At 41.3% G+C, this 14,686-nt stretch overlaps 1 long non-coding RNA gene across 1 annotated transcript in view; it reads right to left on the minus strand.

Annotated features, from left to right (window-relative positions):
* LOC115296323 overlaps positions 1-14,686 on the minus strand; it is a 152,119-nt gene that overhangs the window by 18,691 nt on the left and 118,742 nt on the right. The window lies entirely within an intron of this gene.

Consider the following 14,686-nt stretch of genomic DNA (forward strand, 5'->3'; position numbering starts at 1 on the left):
TGGATCAAGAAGATGTGGTATATATTCACGATGGAGTACTACATGGCAATGAGAGGGAATGACATATGGCCCTTCGTAGGAAAGTGGATGGACCTTGAGGGTGTCATGCTGAGTGAAGTAAGCCAGGCAGAGAAGGACAGAAACCATATGTTTGCACTCATAGGTCTAACAGGAAAACAGGAGAGACCTAATGGAGAACACGGGGGAGCAGAGAAGGGAGAGAGAGAGTTGGGGAGAGAGAGGGATGTAAAATCTGAGAGACTATTGAATGCTGAAAATGAACTGAGAGTTGAAGGGGAAGGAGGAGGGGGGAAAAGAGGTGGTGGTGATGGTGGAGGGCACTTATGGGGAAGAGTACTGGGTGTTGTATGGAAAACAATTTGACAATAAAATATTATGGAAAAAATTTAAAAAATCACAATTTAAAAAAAAATAAAAATAAAAAAATATTAATAGCTTTATTTTTAGCAGTTTTAGGTTTAGAGATAAACGTCAGTGAGAATTACAGAGAGTTCCTATATAGCCCCTCATACACCGCTACCTCAGTTTTCGTTATTAGTAACATCCTGCATTCTTGTGGTGCATTTGTTATAACTGATGAGCCAGTAGTCACGCATTATCACTCACTAAAATCAATAGTTTGCATTAAGGTTCACTTTCGGGGATAAACACTCTATGAGTTTTGACAATTATATAATGTTATTTATCCACCATTACCGAGTAATACAGAATAGTTTTACTGGCCCCCAAATCCCATGTTTCTCCCATTAACCCCTTCCTCTGTCACCCCAGATCCTTGGCAACCACAGATCTTTTCACTGTCTCCTCCACAGTTTTGCTAGTCACCCCCTTTTTATTAACTGATTTTCCTATTCCCTTTATCCACTCCTCCTTGCTATCTTCATTTTCTTCCTTAATCCATTTAAGTTCCTTAGCCCATTACCATCATCACTTCCTTGCGCACACCTTTGATTCCCTTATCCACGCTCACTGCATCTTGCTCATGTGGCAAAATGACATCTCTGCCCAGCCACACTGATGTCCTCATGGCTGACCACATCCATGGGTCCCAGTGGAAATTCGTGACTGTGAACTGCGCTGAGCAGTGATGTGGACACACAAGCACAGGATACACCCTGGTCCATCCACCTGGCCAGTTTCTAGCTGGATGGTTTCAGACTATCTCCTATATGCCATTCTCCAGTCCCTCTCAGCTGGAGGTCTTGCTCCTTCTTAGGTAGAAATCACTGACACAGTCAGAACCGCTGCTCCCAACTGGCGTGCATTTCTTCGTACTGTCCGTTCCTGCCAGTTGTGAGGGATGGACTTGCCCTTCTCCTACCTCAGCTCCCTCCACTGTGCGCTAGATCCAGCCTTTCAGGTTGCATAACCTTCTGGCTGTGTCTGGGCAGGGCAGCTGCACATGCTGCGGACAGTGCTCATGAGAAGGGTGCAGCCAGTACTCAAAGCAGCTGGGGGGTGTGGGGTATGTGCTGGAGAGTGGAGAGACTCAGGGTCCTCACCTACTCCACTTTCTCCTACTCTTTTCCTTTCTTTTTTTTTTATTCACATAGTCCTTATCACCTATACATATTACTTTTGTTAATTATACATCACACTGTTTCTTCCCTGTAGCCTATAACCTCTATGGGGTCAAAGATACTTGTTTTGCTCACTGATGCCCCCCCCAAGCCTCTAGAACAGAGCACAGCACATAGTAGGTATTGGGTAAATATTGGTCTAATAAAAATCTACCTTTGCTCCCTTTGCTCATTGGGATACCACTGTACAGAAGTTTTAAACTTTTTACCAAATTCTGGTTCTCAGAATTTTGCCTTCAAAAGAGCCATTTGTGGGACACTGGGGTGGCTTAGTCATCCAACTTCAGCTCAAGTCATGATTTCATGGTTCTTAAGTTCAAGCCCCACATTGGGCTCTGTGCTGACAGCTCAGAGCCAGGAGCCTGCTTCGGATTCTGTGTCTCACTCACTCTCTGCCCCTGCCCTGCTCATGCTCATTCACTCGCACACTCCCTCCCTCTCTCTCTCTCTCTCTCTCTCTCTCTCTCTCTCTCACACACACACACACACACACACACACAAATAAATAAACATAAAAAAAAGAACCAGTTGCAATGGTGTCTCCCTGCCCTACATTTTCAGACCATTTGGGCTATATTGTGTCCATTGTAGCCACATGTACCCATATCTGTCAGGAGAACAAGGTGCTAGCTAACCACATAGCTTAATTTCACAGGATTAAGACACTATTGTGAGTTCATGGAGACCTATGACGTAGGCTTCTGCTTTTCAGACCTAAAAATGACATTTTGTCCAAGTTGATTGACTCAGAGGTGCTAATTCAGACTAGAAAAATTCATATAAGGTGAACCTGAATGCTAACTTGTTAAATGACAATAGGTATACTTTCTCAGGAATGTGGTAGTCCTATCTCTCATCCAGAGTATGTCCAAGGCCAAGTGGATTTGCTCGGTATATTATTTAGGATTAGATTTGACCATGAGTAATTTAATATGGAGATTATGCAAGATGATTTATTTTCTCCCCCCCATAAAAGGTATATAGTCACAAGATACCTAGTTCAAGCTGGACCAGAAGATCCGCCCCATGAAGTCTGGGGATCCCAGCTCTTTTAGCGTATCACCTCATTATGCCTACATGTGGCCCGCATTTTCCTGGCCCAAGAGATTTCTGGTCTCCGTGACCAAGGCAGCATGGCAGAGGAAAGGGAGAAGACGACACAAACAGCATGTGCAGCTTTGCTTTAAGGAATGTGCCCAGACACTGTGACATGAAAATTCCCACTCATATCCTGATGACTACTGCTTACTCCCACAGTCCCATGGGGCTGCATGGACAACAGCTGAGAAACTGTCACCTTGATTCCAGATGACCATGTGCACAGCCAAAAATACTGTGCAAGAAGAGGAGAATGGATATTTAGGGATATTTAGCAGTTTTTTCTAAAATGTGTGCGTAATCAGAGCAAAGCCCTGCAAAGAAACGAGGACCTCCCCACCCAGGTCTTGGTGAAAGAGAATGAAGCACCCCTGCCCATGACTCATCCCATCCCTTTAGTGTCCGGAACATCAGCCTCGCTGTCCCCAAATGGTGCTAAGAAATTCGGACCATGCTTATTTTCTTAATGCCTTTCTTCATAGATTCCTTGCAAATACCACCCTCTTCAACTAATCTCTTTGCCAGACTGAGCTCGGTAAGATGGAATGGATCTCAATCAGCTTCCTAGGGGACACCAGGGTAGTCACCTAGAGCCCCCCACTCAGAAGGGTCCACACTTGGTCCGTAATATTCTGCAGTCATCATCTTGAAATTCTTAATATTAATTTTCAATTTGTGGGTTTTGTTTAATATTTACTTACTTTTGAAAGAGAGAGAGAGCATGCACACATGAGTAAGGGAGGGACAGAGACAGAGGGAGACACCAAATCCAAAGCAGGCTCCAGGCTCTGAGCTGTCAGCGCAGAGCCTGATGCCAGGGTCTAACTCACAAACAGTGAGATCATGACCTGAGCCAACGTCGGACATCCAACCGACTGAGCCACCCAGATGCACTTTAAATTGGTGTTTTGTAACCAAAGCCCAGCGGGACAGTGGAACATGCTCCATTGGACAAGTTTTGTTGTTGTTGTTCTTGTTATAGTCAGATATTTATTTAAAAATATTACCTGCTAAGTAGGCATTTTCCACCAACTCAAGGTGCAAGACACCTTCCCAGGCTTCACAATCTTTTGCTTAGGTGCTACCTTCATGAGACGCTTAGCAACAGGCATTGCTAGTTCTTTAGCTGCTTGCTTAGGCTTTTTTTTTTTTTTTTTGCTTCCTTGGCAGCCCTGATGTCTTGTTCTCTATGAGCCTTCCTTTTTAATTTTTTTTAATGATTTTTTAAATTTATTTTTGAGAGACAGAGAGAGAGCACGAGCAGGGGAGGGTCAGAGAGAGTCGGAGATACAGAATCTGAAGCAGGCTCCAGGCTCTGAGCTAGCCGTCAGCACAGAGCCCGATGCAGGGCTTGAACCCACGAACCGTGAGATCATGACCTGAGCCAAAGCCGGTCACTCAACCGACTGAGCCCCCCAGGCGCCCCTCTTTGAGCCTTCCTAACTTCAGGTTTCTGATTCCTCTTGGCCATTGTGTCAGCAAGAGAGGCCCAAGTGATAGCCCTTTGGAATTTGACGGTATGGAGAGTTCTTTTCTTTTCAATTTCTTTCCATTGTCCTATTTTTGTGCTTCCCTCTGAAGAGGACAGTCCAGCTTCTCTGCCAAGAGCTCGAAGCCTCGGTTCATGGAGAGTCCCTCCTCATGCTGCTTACAGGAAACAGATTCCCTACCACCCACTTACTCTCCTGCCTCTTGGTGCCCAGGGACCTCTGCCCAGTGACCACTGCCACCCCCATTTCCTGACACCTGTAGTCCCACCCAGCTCTCCCCTCCTGGTACTCACCCAACCTCTCACTCAACCCCATCCAGGTACTTAGTATGTCCAGACATTGCAGTTGCAGTTAATCTGCTGAGGGTCACCTGTCCACATGGTCCACATGGTCCACATGATCCACATGGTCCACATAGTGGCTGGCCCATGAGACCGAGCTGGAGCAGCGTGCGGCAGTCTGATGTCTGTCTGGTTGGACCAGGCACCTGGCTGCCAGAGGGCCATGTTTTCACATGCGCTGTCACAGGGCAGGACCCTGGGTGTCTGTGAGGAGTGCACTCACCCACCCGGTATCCCTGGGCCCCAGAACATGGCATTGAAACAAAGACAGGTCAAGAGAGAGAACATGGAAGAAAGAAACATGTTCCATATTTTAGTATCTAGTACAAAGGAAGGGAGCACATTCTCTCCTGATTTTTGATCAAGGGTTCTGCATTTTTATCTTGCACTGGGCCAGGCAAGTTGTGCAGCTGTTTCTCTAGTTTTCATAGTCCTTTACCTTATTATGGTATTCCAATACCTTATTGTGGTATTCCAATCCTTATTGTGAATTCCAATGAGGGCTGCTCAGATTATCCCCAAATCACTCAGTGGCCCCACTGGGTTACCTTATAAACTCTTTAAAACTTTTACAGTCTCTTGGGTTGCTTCCAGAGCTGAGGATTGGAGGCCATTCTATTTCCTTCCTTTATATTCAGATAATAACTTCTCTGTCCCCCGCATGCACCCATCTCGTGTTGTAATCATTCACTCAGTTGCCTCTGAACCTCCTGGGCACCTGATCAGAAACTTCACACAGTGTAGGTCTGGAATAAACATAGTTAAATATTTAATGCAGAAGTCCAGCAAGAAAGCCTGAAAGGGTTTTGTGTGTGTGTGTGTGTGTGTGTGTGTGTGTGTGTGTGTGTTGTGGGATTTTTTGGTTTTTTGTTTTTGTTTTTTGCCTTATCCAGGCAGGAATCAGCTTCAGAAGCCTTTCTTCGGTTCACATGACCACCCCAAAAGTAGGACAACGCCTGAGGAGTTCCATTCTGTGGTCCCAGAGTGGCCGCTTTGTCGTCACCTACACACTGTGCCCTCCCATCTCTCACCAGCTTCAAATCAGTGGGCATTGCATGCGAAAATACAACAAGCCCAAAGACACTGGGCACTGTCTCTCCTTGAGAAAGAGGGCTCTTGTTTATTCACCCAGGCACTTTCCTTTTGCATTCAGAAGACAAAGCAGCAAGCAGGAGCTTGTTGGGAGAATACAAGCTGCCAGAAGGGGGGCGGGGGAAGGGCTCATTCTGTTGTCACTTGCAGCCCATCCCCAGTCTGAAGCATCTTTAGCCTCCTAATTGTCTCCCTCCCCTTTCTGTGTCTGCCTTGCACAAACTGAACACTCCCAGACAGCTTTACAAATTGTCTCTAGACATGTTAGGCAGGAAAATCTCCACCGGGTCTGAAAAAGACACACTTCTCCTCCCCATGTTTATTAATCAGTTGCTATTTTGTGCCCTGCCCTCATCTACCTGACTGTTTCACGCTGCTCTGGGTGATACTGAGAGGGAGGTGAAGTTCATCCTTGTCCTTTGCCCTCTACGACCCACTCCTGTAGTCCTGCCCTTATTTTAACAGCCTCCGCCCACTGTCTCAGAGGTCTCTGTTCTCCTGAGTCCCTATCAGATCCGTATTCTCATCTGACCTAGGTTATGACTGACATAGTGTATCACTCTTCCTGGGAGGATGTGCATTTTAAAAATACCTTGCCCAGAGAGGGCAATATTCAACGTAAAGGAATAAAATCTCCAGTTGTATAAAAGGGATTCCTCAGAAGCCCTCAAATCATAATCAGAAGAAGCTCTTGATTATAGACCTCAGAATTATTAGCCCCAGTGATTCTCCTCCCCTTGCCCCTGAACCAAGAGAGCTTCCTTTCTTTCTGTGGCAAATACTTAGCACCCCTACCAAGATGGTGGGCCCAGGGAGTGCAGATGCAAAGTTAACAGGAAGAATAGTTAGCCTCCTGTAAATTGCCCTCTGGGTTTTCTAGAATCTCGCACTAGAATCTAGTTTTGGGAACGTTTGCTTATTTTTGACAGCTTCTCAAGAGAAAAGTCAAAGCCTCAGGACTGATGGCTCCTTGTGAGTTAGCAGGTAATCTGAACATTCCTGTGCTATCAACCATTCAGTGGCTCCCATGTCCTACAAAATAAAATCTTAACACTAGTATAGAGCATGAGACTTCCCCACGTGCCCAGGCTCCTTTATTTCTAACTATTCTTTCCTCCCCTCCCTGTGGTCTCCTTTCCAGAAAACCTGCACATACACTATACCTGCAGCGATACTCAAAAGCTCAAGAGGCACTCTTACATCCCCTTGCCCTATGGTCTCAAATGCCCAGGTGTCCATGATAGCACCAAACATATCATGTTGTAGTCATTTGCCCCTCTGTCCAACCACTCACAAGACTATGAGCTCTGTGGTTTTTTTATGCTTCCATATCCCCTGTACCCATCACAGAGTCTGGCACATTGGTATTAACAAATTAGTAGGTTAGTAAAATATGATGAGCTTTTGAATAAATGAAGTTAAAACTGTTTGGGAATACAATATGCCTACTTTCATCTTATATGTGCAATGGGCACTTCCTTTTTATTTGTAGATTTTTAATTTTTTATATGTTTATTCTTGAGAGAGAGAGAGAGAGAAAGAGAGAGAGAGAGAGACAGAGAGAGAGAGACAGAGTCTGAACAGGGGAGGCGCAGAGGAGAGGGAGACGCAAAATCAAAGCAGACTCCAGGCTCTGAGCTGTCAGCACAGAGCCCCAGGCAGGGTTCAAACCTTTGAACGGTGAGATCATGACCTGACCTAAAATCAGATGCTTAACTGACTAAGCCAACCAGGCACCCCATAGCAACTTCCTTTTTAGATTGCTAGAACAGAGGTCAGCAAGCTGCAGCCTGTGGACCAAGTCCGGTCCACCAGATATGTTTTTATAAATAAAGTTTTATTGAACGCAGCCACACCCATTCATTCATGTACAGTATACAGCTGCTTTTGCACTACTAGAGTCGCAAGGGAGATCTAATGGGTCACAATGCCTAAAATATTTGCAATATGTATTATCTGACCCTTTAAAGAAAAAGTTTGGCAACTTTTACCCAAAGGGAAAGGAGCAAAAGAGGGTAGGAGAGTTGTACATGAAACAGAGGAAGGGAAGAGGGATTCAGGACAGGAGGCAAGCAATAATCGTGCTTATATCCTTCAATTGAAAATCCCTTGCCAGGAAGGTCCAATTTTCAGTCCCCTCACAGAGTGGAAGCACAGGACTCCTGAGTAAAGACAGAAACAGCGAGAACAAATTCTCCACGGGACCCTGGAACACAAGGGCGCTGTTGTCATCTGTTTACCAAGGCAGAGAGAAGGGCAAAGCTGATCCCAAGAAGTTAGTAAAAGCACTAATGCCTAATAATGATTGCAGCAGAGAGCATTTCAGGTGCCCCATTAAAAAGAGTGCTTTGTCCTAATAAATACCAGAACAAGAGTCTGTTCTCAGAGCCCCCTTCCTGCACTTTATTCTTAATGAGCCTTCTAATGAGTGCACCGTATTTATTTCCTTGAGAGACTCATCACTCCCCATCTCAGCCTGTTATTTAAATATATGGCATGATGTGAAAAGTTGGGGCGGGGAGCCTAAGGAATCTCCTCTGTGCCTTTTCCAATGGCCTACGTCACCCACGTAGGACAGAGGAGAGGGTATGAACCGGTTTTCTAAAATAATGGGTCCCTGGGCTTTTAACGAGGCAAGAAGCACAAAAGCTGAGAAGTTCTGCCAAACTCAGGGGCCTTTTTGTAGATATATTTGTAAAAGAAGAGAAAAGAAAAGAAAAAGGGCTTAGAGAATAATGGCCTCCTTGCTGGTATTCACTTCTGAAAAAGATAACGGCTCTTTCCCCCTCAAAACAGAAGGAACCTAGAGTCCCTGGGTTTACCTTTGAATTAAAGATTTGCTTATTTTATTTCACTTTTGTGACATTTTCTTTTTGTTATTCAAAAAATAAAAATTGTCCCAGGAAGAAGGGAGTAACTCAGAACTGTGGAGTTATGAATCATTCTGGGTTATTGAAGTTTCCAGATAGGAAAGACTTACATTTTTTTTATGATAGACTATCAAAAAAAATTCTTCCCAGATTCACAAAGCCATTATCTTACTTAAAGACACAAAGAGAAAGGAAAGAACAAAATAGAAAACAGTAATTCTTTAATATCACTTAATAGGATCAAATATCAACTGTCTCCTAATTGTTAGTTAGAATCTATGTGTGTCTTCGTTTCTCTTAATTTATAGGTTATCACTAATTCTGTTTTATCCTTTGCAAGTTATTTGTTTAAAAAAATGAGTATTTATCCAGTAGTGTTTGCAATCTTTGGAAATTTGCCGATGATACCCATGTGGCATCCATTAATACACTTTCCTATATTTTCTGTAGTCACAACTAGAAACTCATGATGTTTAAAAAAATTGTCCTTATTCTTAAAGATACATTCTGATGAAATATAATTTCTGAGATTTGCATCAGAGAAGAGAGCAAGGGGTAGAGGTACAGAAGGAAGGGCTACTGACGAAAAAAGATTGGGTACATGTGATCATTTTGAAGCGGAGTTGTAGGTACATACAGTATCTGATTTTTTTACTTCGCTATATGTTCAAAACTTCATATAATTAAAAAGCTAAATATATATTTTAATGGTTCTGGATGAAAATTTGTGATAAACATCTCACACTGTATTTCCTAAACATTTGATCTTCTCTTGACAACACTTGGTCCTCACTCTGAACAGTACAGCATAATAGAGTAAATTTCTCAATGAATGAGAGCTTTCTCATTATGTTTCAGTATATGGAAGAAATCATGCTAAATTCTTGGGTTTCATTTGAAATGCACATTTCTATATAATTTCTATATAATTTTATATGTCTACGTTTTAGACTAATTAAGAATAAAACTATTAAACTACCAATCTAGAAAAGTATTGCTCCAAAGGAATCATAATCCCTAAGAGGGGTATGAGATTTGTATGAAAATCCATTGGAAGAAGATCCATTTCCTCTAGCCACAATTTTATACTTGAGATTTGCTAGATCTATTTGTTGTTTGTTTTTATTGGTAACATGGTAAATACATGACCAGGAAAAGGTAATGGAAAAAAGTCTCACTCACTGGTCCACAGGTCTTGAGTTTCTCAGTCTGTGACTAACATTAACCAGGGTCAGAATTGTCTAGGCATGGAATCCTCCACCTAATTTTGACTCTGAAAAGGGGAAGATATCAGAGTTGGAGCAAGAAATAGGGGTTATGTTGATTTAAGGGATTAAAGCTCATAATTCTAGCTACCTCTCCTTGTAGGAATCCATTAACAATGGTTCCAATAGAGTGGAACCTCTTTGTAATTAAGTCTGAGAGTTACCTATTGCTTTGTTTCTACCACCTTCAGCTCCATGGAAGAGTCCATTTGCTGTGATGCCTGTGGCCAATGCTAGGGACACATCTGTGCCTCAGAGACTGACTCTTCCATTCACTAGCTACTCCTCTAGGATGATACTTTTCCTGATTCTCTCCTTGACTACCAACGCCGAGCCAGCCTCCATGGAGACCTCACTGGGCCCCAGCTCAAAGCAGCTGATGCAGATGCTTCTATTGAAGAGACACTAACTGCTGAGGATGCAGCTCTGATTTGGGCAGTTAATCCCATGACATGGGAGCTTTCTGTCCTGAACCCCACACCCATTTATGATGTAAGAAAGTGGTTCTAATAGAACCTTAGAATGCTGTCCTTGTCTGAATTAATTTAGAGTTGTTATTAAATGCCCCTGTTGCTCACACTTTTACTTTTAAATTCTGACTATAGTATTATGTTATCCATCAATCTTATCAAGTTCAACTAAAATTACTTAACCCATTATAAAGATGACTGAAGGTATTGCAAAAAGGTATCACCGACTCAGTTTGCAACTGGACACTATTTTGCTTTGTTCCATAGTGTCTTTTTCAGTTCAGGCCTATCTTTTTGGAACTCTGGAATAACTTGTGTATCTAAATCAACCTTTCACTTCCAACTTTCTTAAACTCATATCCTGCCTCCGTCTCCTTTGCCATTAACAATGTCCCTGTTGTCCAGCATCTGTACTAATTTTCCCATGCTTTTCAAATAATTTGTGAAACACACAAGCCATGAATCCTCTTTAACAGCACTGGCCAATAGATCATTCTGTGGTGATGGGAACATTCAATACAGTAGCCACTAGTCACATATGGCTATTGAGCACTTAAGTACTTAGAGGATTCTGGGTGGTTCAGTTGGTTAAGTGTCTGACTTTAGTTCAGGTCATGATCTCATGGCTCATGAGTTCAAGCCCCACATTAGGCTCTGTGCTTGCTGTCAGTGTAGAGTCCACTCAGATCCTCTGTCTCCCTCTGTCTGCTCCTTCCCCACTGGCTTTCTCTCTCTCTCTCTCTCTCTCAAAAATAAACATTTAAGAATAAACAAATACTTAAATGTAAGTATGATTGAAGGAGTGAAATTTAAATTTCAGTTAACTTTATTCTGTTATATTTAAGTTAAAAATTAAATAGCCACTTGTGGCTACTGGTTGCAGTTTTGGACTGGGCAGCTCTAGAATCTTCTACTAATCTCACAGTTACTAAGATGTTATGTCCCTGTCACTGTTACACCAACACCAAACACTGATCGACTGAAAGGGATTTTCTAGTGACTAATAGTTGCTTGAGTTTTGAGATTTTATACACACACACACACACACACACACACACACAGAGTTGTGAGACAGAGTATATATATCACAGGGTCCTGGAGAAAGCACTTATTTTGACATCATTTGATACCAGTTCTTAGTGAAATGACCTTGGATTATTTATGTAACATTTATAAGCCTCTATTTTGCCTTCCGGAAAACAGGAAAGATAATGCCTATCTTTCTAAACTGTTGTGAAAATTAAAATAAATGCATTAATTTCTTGGAATTAAAATAGCTGACAGGAAGTGCTTAACACGCTGTCTCCTGTAAATGGAGGACATACAACCAGAGGAGGCAATTGTGGACTGAGCTGAGACATCACGGGCTTGTGTAAAGTAGTTTAAGGTCTTCTCTGAAAGGTCTGGAATGTAAGCAGAGAAGACTTAAAAAGCAGGGAGGGAGAGTTGGGGACATTTACTGTATTAATAGACTATCAAGAGAGGCTGCGAAACTCTCACAAGGAATTTACAATGGCATTAAAATCATTTTTTTTGGATGGATTTTGATAGATTTCTTTATAGGCACAGAATGAGGCTCCTTTTTGAAACCAATCCTAAAAATGTAATTCTAAAGTACCTGTGGAGGTACCCCAATTTGGGAATTTTGTTTTTCTCATGTTTTTGGAAAAAGTGTACCATATACAATTTTCCACATAAGATGTAAGAAAAAGGTAGTTAGAAATCACACATGGGATGTGGGCTTAATCAATCAAGTCCGTGGTGATGTAATTTCCTGATATGGGAAAATCTCTTCTTAGGAGGAGATTAGGTCATGGAAAGGTGACTAGAAGAATGACATTTTAGGCACATTAAGCAGGAACTGGCTACTATGTATCCATGTGGACTTAAATCACTAACAGTTGGATATACATATCTGGGTTCTTTTGGAATAGAGACATACACATGCTATCCGTTAACATATTCGTTACACCTAGAAGCCTGGGATTACATTATATTCTCTGCTAAGGAGAAGCATTAAACACTCTTATATCCAGAAGTTGAGTAGAGAAAGACAACCCACAAAGGAGACTAAACAAGAGAAGGCATGGAGATGAGAGGAAACTAGGAGAATGTGGTGGGATTCCAGAGAAGAATGTTTCAGAAAGGGGCCAATGTCAGCTGCACAGAAGACTTCATTCACAAGAGGAGACTGAGCAGCGCCCACTGCACTAGAAACAGGGAGACCATTGGTGGCCTATGCAACTTTCCATGGAGCAAGGGGAGGCGGATATTTGCCTGGAACGGGTTAAATGGTAAACAAGAGGGGCTGGACCAAATGACACCCCACCTCTTCACTGTCCTTCATAAGCTATGTCTGCATCATTCTCCTTGGAGGACTAATGAGCTAAAGTCAGACTCAACCTGTTTATCTCTACATTAAACACATTCACAACTGAAAAAAAACATGAGTGCCAATGTTGCTTTTGCTGCTGACTACTAATGTTTAAAATATTTAAAAGAACAAGAACGTATTCTTTTGGGAATACAGAAAACTGTTCCCAAGAGCAATCTTTAAGTTTCATGTTTTTAATAGATCTGGTTCCAAAAGCCAGAAGCATTGTTCTGCCTTAACTTGAAACTATATGACCAACAATAAGTGGTGGAGTCCCAGTAGGAAAATGTGGGCTCACCCATAGTTTTATAACAGAGCGTCCTTTGAATGTGTCTTTCTATTAATAGCATATTCTAAAAATGGGGGTAACTTCCCAAGCATTTATAAGCATTTCAAAAATTTTCCAAAATTACAGACACAACTGGAATTAGTCCTTGTAGGAACAATTTCATCTTTAACCTCATAATATCATTCAATTATTTCTGAAAAGCCAGCACAGTGAAATTGAGTAAGAGAATAGAGAAAATCACCAATCAGTTCAGTCCTGTTCCTCTTTTTTTTTTTTTTTCTATAGATGTAGTGATTTATTTTATGGGTAGTTAGTAATTTTCTGGTGTATAGAAATCACAGATTTGAACATATTTTTTAACTCCCCTTTATAAGAGGCATAGAAATTATGACAAAGTCATTATTGAGGAAATTCCATATTTGATCTTTTTTAAAAATTAATTTATTTAAATTCAAGTTAAGGCAAACCATCAACAGACACATCATGTGGGCATCTGTCAATTCTCTATCAAGCCGCAGGCCACCCACTGACTCCACAATAAGCTGCACATGTTAGTAACTCAAGTTTATTGGAGCAAAATGCATAGATAATAAAATGCTCCCATTTTAAGTGTATACATGTTTCAACAAATACATATGTCCAAGTAATCAAACCTGATCAAAATAAAAAACACTTCCATCACCCCCCAAACTTCCTTTGTGACCCTTTCCCAGTAAATTAACCTGACATTAAACAAAGCTGCATCGTAAGTTTGCTGTCTATTCTAGAATTTTCTATGAACAGCATCTGTGTCTGAATTATTTCACTTTGCATTTATGGTTGGTATTGTTTTTGCTCTGTTTTTAGAATTATCCATGTGACTGGGAATGTTTTTATTAATTTTTATTAAATTAATTTTATTGTTTGTCAATAGTCTGTTTTTATCACACACAAATTTTATGTGTGTGATGAAATATCATGTACTATAAACAAGATAAAATATGTTTAGCATTTATCTGTTGATGAATATGGAGTTAGATCTACCTTTAGGTTATTATGAATAAAACTGCTCTGAACATTCATAGTGTAGACACATATGTTAATATCTTTTGAGTTAATACTTAGGAGTAGAATTACCAGGTGATATGGTATATGGTTAAGTTTAAAAGAAATTGCCCAACTTTTCAAAAGCAGTTGTGAAGTTTTACATTTTCACAACTAAAATACAAAAACTCCATTTGCTCTTCCTACTCCCCAGCACTTGACAGTACTTATCTTTCTAATTTTAGCCTTTCTAGTGTGTGTGTGGTGATATCACATTTGGCTTACATTTTCATTGCCTGGTGACATCCCATACATTTCTCTGTTTAGGACTAACCATCATTCAGCATTTTTTGAACTTTTCATTATGTGGTTTTGCACATAAATATTCTAAATTTATTCCTGTTTTATTTTTAATGCTATCATAATGGCAGAATACTTAATGGTTTTCAATTATTTTGTTATTTTATTCTGTTCTATTATTTTTATTGTTATTTTTATTTTTTTAATGTTTTATTTCTGAGAGAGAAGAAGAGACAGCATGAGCAGGGGAGAGGCAGAGAGAGAGGGAGACACAGAATCTGAAGCAGGCTCCAGGCTCTGAGCTGTCAGCACAGGGATTGATGTGGGGCTTGAGCCCAGGAACCATGAGATCATGACCTGAGCTGAAGTCAGACGTTTAACTAACTGAGCCACCCAGGCACTTCTATTTTTATTTTTATTTTAGAGAGAGAGAGAGTGCATGAGCCAGTGAGAGAGGTAGAGGAAGAGAGAGA

This window comes from Suricata suricatta, chromosome 7 (genome assembly GCF_006229205.1).
Source record: "Suricata suricatta isolate VVHF042 chromosome 7, meerkat_22Aug2017_6uvM2_HiC, whole genome shotgun sequence".
Taxonomy (NCBI): Eukaryota; Metazoa; Chordata; class Mammalia; order Carnivora; family Herpestidae; genus Suricata; species Suricata suricatta.